The following is a 6,094-nucleotide window of genomic DNA, read 5'->3' as shown; positions in this document are numbered from 1 at the left end:
GAGCAGGGAGCCCGATGTGGGGCTCGATCCCAGGACCCTGGGATCATGACCTGAGCCGAAGGCAGACGCTTAACGACTGAGCCACCCAGGCGCCCCTGTTTTTAGAGTTTTTGATACATATTGCTAGGCGTCTCCAGAGGCATTGCCATCACTACACTATTAGTATCACATCTGAGGGCACCTGCTTCCCATCAGACTTCCCAACATTGCATATTTAACGTTTTCTTTCCTTCTTCCATGTACAAAATTCGCAAAGGATTTGGAAGGACTTGGCTATGTTAAGAACTCTGTTAAGAAGGCTAAAAAACAGGAAGCCCAACTGTCAAATAAAAGATTCAAAGGCAGTATAAGCTTTAGGAAGCTTTTGAAGTACTTCTAGAAACTCTTTGTTCCCAGGCTTGAAGTATAGGCAATGAATTGCTGACCCTTTGCTTGTCCCAGCAATAAAAAAAATTTCGGGGTGGGGGAGCGGTGGCTCAGTCGGTTAAGCGTCCAACTCTTGGTTTCTGCTCAGGTCATGATCTCAAGGGTCGTGGGATTGAGCCCTGTGTGGGGCTGCATGCTCAGCGCAGAGTCCGCTTGGGATTCTTTCTTCTCTCCCTCTGCCCCGTCCCCCCCCTCAAATAAATAATCTTTTTTTTTTAAGATTTATTTTTTAATTTATTTATTTGACAGAGAGAGAGACAGCGAGAGAGGGAACAGAAGCAGGGGGAGTAGGAGAGGGAGAAGCAGGCTTCCCGCCGAGCAGGGAGCCCGATGCGGGGCTCGATCCCAGGACCCTGAGATCATGACCTGAGCCGAAGGCAGACGCTTAACCGACTGAGCCACCCAGGTGCCCCAAATAAATAAATCTTTTTAAAAAAAAAAACTCATATTCGTTCCTCTTGGAAAGAACCAAGGCTTTGACCCAAAGGTGTGTGTGCCTGCTTCTATGTGTGCACTTACATGCTCTATGGATGCAGGGGAGGGCAGGAGGTAGAGGGACTCGGGAGGAAATGGAGTGGAGGATCAAGCTTTGATGGAGGAGGGTTGGGGAGGTGCCAAATCTCACTGGCTGCTAGGGCTTCAGTGGTGAGATGTGATCATCCTTTACCCCATGCTATATCATAAACCAGTATTGATTGTCCTGCTAGGGATCTCCCGACTTTGCTCTCTCTCTCTCTACTCCCTTCCTCCTCACTTCCATGCCTCCTTTTCTTCTTTCATGAAGGTTCTCTCACTATAAAACCTGAAAATATACTTACTGTAGATGAAATAAAAAGAACATTTGATACATTGGAAACATGCACTGAGTCCTGGCTCCACTTAATTTCCTTCTCTGGAGAATGGGGATGAAAATGCCTGCCCGAAAATTTCCCTGGTTGCTTTTGGTTTCAAAGGGCATAATGTGTAGGGAGAACTTTGTAGCATCAGGAAAGCACACAATTTTTTCCAAAGCTATTACAGATAAAGAAAGAGCAGCTTGCCCAAGAATTAAAGAAACTTGGTCGTGAGTTAGTAGCTGTGTCAAAATTATACCTTGGAGCATAAAAAGAAGCAAGAATGAATATGCAAGTACTGAAAACAATTTAAGGAACCCGCTTTATTAACTCTGGCTCAGAATGGAATATTCAGATGAAGTGTTTATCTAAACTAGAGATGACTCAAGGCTTCTTCTCTTTTTATATGTCAATATTTTATTTAAAAAGAAAATCAAATTCTTGATCAGAATATTTTAAGTAGTTTACAAAAATAAACCTGAAAGAAACAGCTTTAATTTACAGCAGTGGTTCTTAACTTGGGCTGACTTTACCCCCAGGGTTCGCACAGCAAGGTCTGGACACATTTGGTTTATTACAGCTGGGGGCATGCTACTGGCTTTGAGGATGCAGCAGCCCCCCAACACTAAGCACCCCAAAATGTCAGTAGTGCTGAAGTTGAGGAAAAATGTGCCTGACATTATATTATAGAATATCTGGTTGGTAATTTATCTATATAGCACATATTTTATCACAATGCAAGTTGCAATGTTAAAGTTTTATGCCATATAACGGTGCCTATTGGGACAGAAAACTAAAGGGGCAGGGAATGTACATATATTACTGATAAGACATCTGGTGCATAATTCTGTTACCCCCAAATCTGACCAAAGAGCCAGAAATTTTTCTGGTTAAGGTTTATTCCTGCCTCTTTTTTTTTTCTTTTTCTTTTTTTCCCCAATCTGCATGTCTTTATTTTCACATCTGAAGAAATAGAGCTTTAGTTTCTGGGAAGGACAGATACCTAATAGGATGGATACCTATTTCTGAATCACTACTGAGCGGTATTACATAATACAGTGTATATTTTAGTAACACATCTCTAGTTAAAGTCAGGATGATTGACTTAATGTAAGCTAAATATAAATTCTCAAATAATCATATTTGAGTGTTCAAGTATTTTTGGTTTAAGCAATAAACTTAATAGCTAGTGAAGACAATTTACATAGGAAAGAATGCTGCAATGGGAGAATTAGGAAATATCTTTCTCGTTATCAGCTAGGTAATGATTTAGGTTATGTAAATTTATCTGGGTCTCAGTTTTCACATCTACAAAAGGAGAAATGAACTAAATGATTGGTAAATTTCTCTCCAGCTGCAAAATTTGGTGACCCTAAATCAGTGTTGAATTGGTAGGTTTTTAAAGGAACCAGATTAGGGGCACCTGGGTGGCTCAGTCAGTTGAGCATCCACCTTTTGGTTTCCACTCAGGTCACGGTCTCAGGGTCATGGTCTCAGCGTGGTGGGATCAATCCTGGAGTTGGGCTCCATGCTAAGTGCGGAGTCTGCTTGAGATTCTCTCTCTCTCCCTCTGCCCCTGCCCTCACGGGCTCATGCACTCTCTCAAATAAATAAATCAATCTTAAAAAATAAATAAATAAAGGAACCAGGTTATACTTCCTGACAAGAAAAAATAATCCCTTAGAGTTTAGCTCTGTTGGAGCTTACTATCTTCCCCACACCCTCAGCCTATCTCCCCAGGAGTCCTTTCTCAAAGTGAATACTAATACAATTTTTGTATTAATTGAATATGAATTCAATTAATACACATCACTACTGTTGTACTGTTTTTGAACCAAAAGACATAATGATTATGATATGACAATGATGAGGAAGAAGACAATGCCATCGGTCAGTGATAAACACTGACTGGAAGAGATTATGATTTATTTAAAAGGTGTGTTACTTCTCAACCAAGCTTCTGTTGCTGCTGGGCCTTTATGAAGATCCCAAAGAGACACGCAACAGGGTAACAAGCCACTTGATTCAAACTGAACTCTGAATCAGAAATGATCGTGCACAGCCCCTAATCTCATAAACCCAGAATGCAAATACAAGTTTTGAAGACTCAAACTTAAAAAAATTAAAAAAAAAAAGACTAAATTAAACTACGTGATTCTATTGAAGTTTATAAAACACTATTTTTATGGAATTTACTGTGTTACCAGCAGATGTCAGTGCAACCTAATTAACATTTTTAGCAGCTCAAATACCTGCCAGTAAACTGAGTGAAAAGAGTCTTAAAATAGCAAAGTTAACAACCAACTGTCAATGTTTTTGATTAAGAATATCTTCTTCAGTGGAGCTACAGGATGATATCAGTCCTTTAGAAGTTACTTAGCTAAGTGGGCCCTGGCCTAGGTAAATCATATTACATAAGTTGTAACACATTGGTAATTGTCATCATAATTTACGTGACAATAGCATTTCTCAGTGACCTATAAAAAACATGATCTTAATTAAGTACAAAATGCTAATCTGTGGTTAAGCATAAGAATAACAGTATTTTAAAAACCCACACATCGTAGACACTAGCGCCAAACAAAACTCATTTGTCTCTGTGTGGCATATTTACAACGCCTGAAGAAACACATTAATACCTAATGAATCCTAAAATATCTATAGTGTGATACCATTTGTTTTGTAGAATGTAGACTTTAGCTTTTAGCAAAAGTTGTTAATCTAATGGCAGTAACAGCAGTGCCTATTATGTGAGGAACACTCACCTTATCCCATGTAATTTTTGTAATTTTGATACCTGTATCTCCCACATTCGAGGGTTCAGTAACTGACATTCAGGGAGGTTAAGTAATTTGCCTAATAAATAAAGGTTGCACAGCAAGTCAAAGTGACAGACTGCAGCTGGTTCCAAGGCTATACTCTTCTCTTAATGCAGTATTCTTACCTCTAGAAATACTATTTCATGAGCCTCATGAACTAGCCTTTCGTTGTTGCTTTCTCATCACGCTTAGAGTTGAAGCTATATTTTGCACAAGAGTTCTACGACAATATGGGACACAATTAGAATTAGTCTAAAATAAGGTAGAATAAAGAAATACTTACAAAATTACTTTTAAAAAGCAAAAGCCAGCTTCTTATAAAGTTAAATATGCACTTTCCATATAACCTAACAATCCCATGCCTGGATATTTACTGAAGAGAGATGAAAATTTATACCCACACAAAGGCCTATAGACAAATGTTTACTGCAACTTTATTCATAACCATCAAAAGCAGAAAACAACTCAAATTTCCAACTAGTTAAAGGATAAACATAATTTGGTTTATCCACACATTAGAATGCTTTTCAGCAATAAAAAGGAACAGACTACTGATATATGCAGCAACATGGCTGAATCTCAAAATGAGTTAAGCCAAGTGAAAGAAGACAGACACAAAAGATTCCATGTATATGACATTCTGGAAAAGGCAAAACTATAGAAACAGGAAACAGATTGGTGGTTATCAGGGCCTGGGGGTTGGAGGGGGGAATTGACTATACAAAGGGCATGAAGAAAATTTGGGGGCTGATAGGATCATTCTAGATCTTGTTTGTGGTGGTGGTGGTGTGACAAAATATATTTATCAAAACTCATAAAACCATACCCTTAAAATTGGTGAATTTTACTTCATGTAAATTTTGCCTCAATAAACCGGGCTTTTTTCTTTTTAAGTAAACAATATTTGACAAAATTCAACATACATTTATGACAAAAACTCTCAACAAAGTGCGTATAGAGGGAATGTATCTCAGCATAATAAAGGCCATAGATGACAGGTTCACAGCTAACATCATACGCAGTGGTGAAAGGTTTAAAGCTTTTCCTCTAAGATCAGAAATAAGAAAAGGATGCCCACTCTCCCCACTTTTATTCAATGTACTATTGGAAGTCCTAACCACAACAATTAGTCAAGGAGAAGAAATAAAAGACTCATACAAAATATTAGTAATGTCATTAGCAGGAAAATTTATGAAAAGTTGAGTCCAATAACGAGAGATAGAAGAGAAGTTAACAACCTAAACTCTTGCCCTGGAATATCTTGCCTAGTCTGGGAACGCAGGAGAACAGAAACCAGGGCTCTAGTAGCAAATGGCCAACCCACTTGCATGTGACCTTGAGTGAGGCATGACTTCTCTCCAAATCTTATCTAACTCACCGGTAAAGAAATTGCAATAAATATTTAAATTCTTTGAACTTTTTGAACTTCTCAAGCCAGAAAAACAAAACAAGGACTGCATTTGCCATTCGGAAAAAATCTCCCCCTTGCAGGTCTAATATGTAATTCCTTTGGTAGAGAAACAGAGTTAATAAAACTAGCTTTATTACTCACCATTCCTTTGGAGAGGGAAATTTTATAATTTGGCCAGCAGGTGTCATGCATTCATCTAGGAAAAACTGACAATTCTTCATATCAAAATGCCTTTCAAATTAATGTTTCCCTAATATTTTCGTCTGTGTTGATTATGAATATTGTTTGTACAAATGCGTAGAGGAAGGAAAATGTCCTAAATATTCAACCATTTTCTCGGTTCTAATAAAATATGGTAATTAACTCTATATACCAAGATGGAAATCTCTTTTATTTCATTATGTTTAATATTCCAAGATTTTTATATAAAGAACTCATCAAACTCAACACCCAAAGAACAAAGAATCCAATCAAGAAATGGGCAGAAGACATGAACAGACATTTTTCCAAAGAAGACATCCAAATGGCCAACAGACACATGAAAAAGGCTCAATATCGCTCGGCATCAGGGAAATCCAAATCAAAACCTCAATGAGATACCACCT

The 6,094-nt window shown here is 38.2% G+C and overlaps 2 protein-coding genes across 2 annotated transcripts in view; one reads left to right on the top strand and one right to left on the bottom strand.

The window, feature by feature from the left end:
- The window catches only part of VCAM1 (vascular cell adhesion molecule 1), a 226,790-nt gene that overhangs the window by 143,690 nt on the left and 77,006 nt on the right, over positions 1-6,094 (bottom strand). The gene's annotated exons all lie outside the window — the stretch shown is intronic.
- EXTL2 (exostosin like glycosyltransferase 2) overlaps positions 1-6,094 on the top strand; it is a 49,086-nt gene that overhangs the window by 20,934 nt on the left and 22,058 nt on the right. The gene's annotated exons all lie outside the window — the stretch shown is intronic.

Source organism: Leptonychotes weddellii, chromosome 4 (assembly GCF_054177405.1).
Source record: "Leptonychotes weddellii isolate Sample4059 chromosome 4, ASM5417740v2, whole genome shotgun sequence".
NCBI classification, from domain to species: Eukaryota; Metazoa; Chordata; class Mammalia; order Carnivora; family Phocidae; genus Leptonychotes; species Leptonychotes weddellii.
This window is presented reverse-complemented; position numbering and strand designations above follow the sequence as displayed.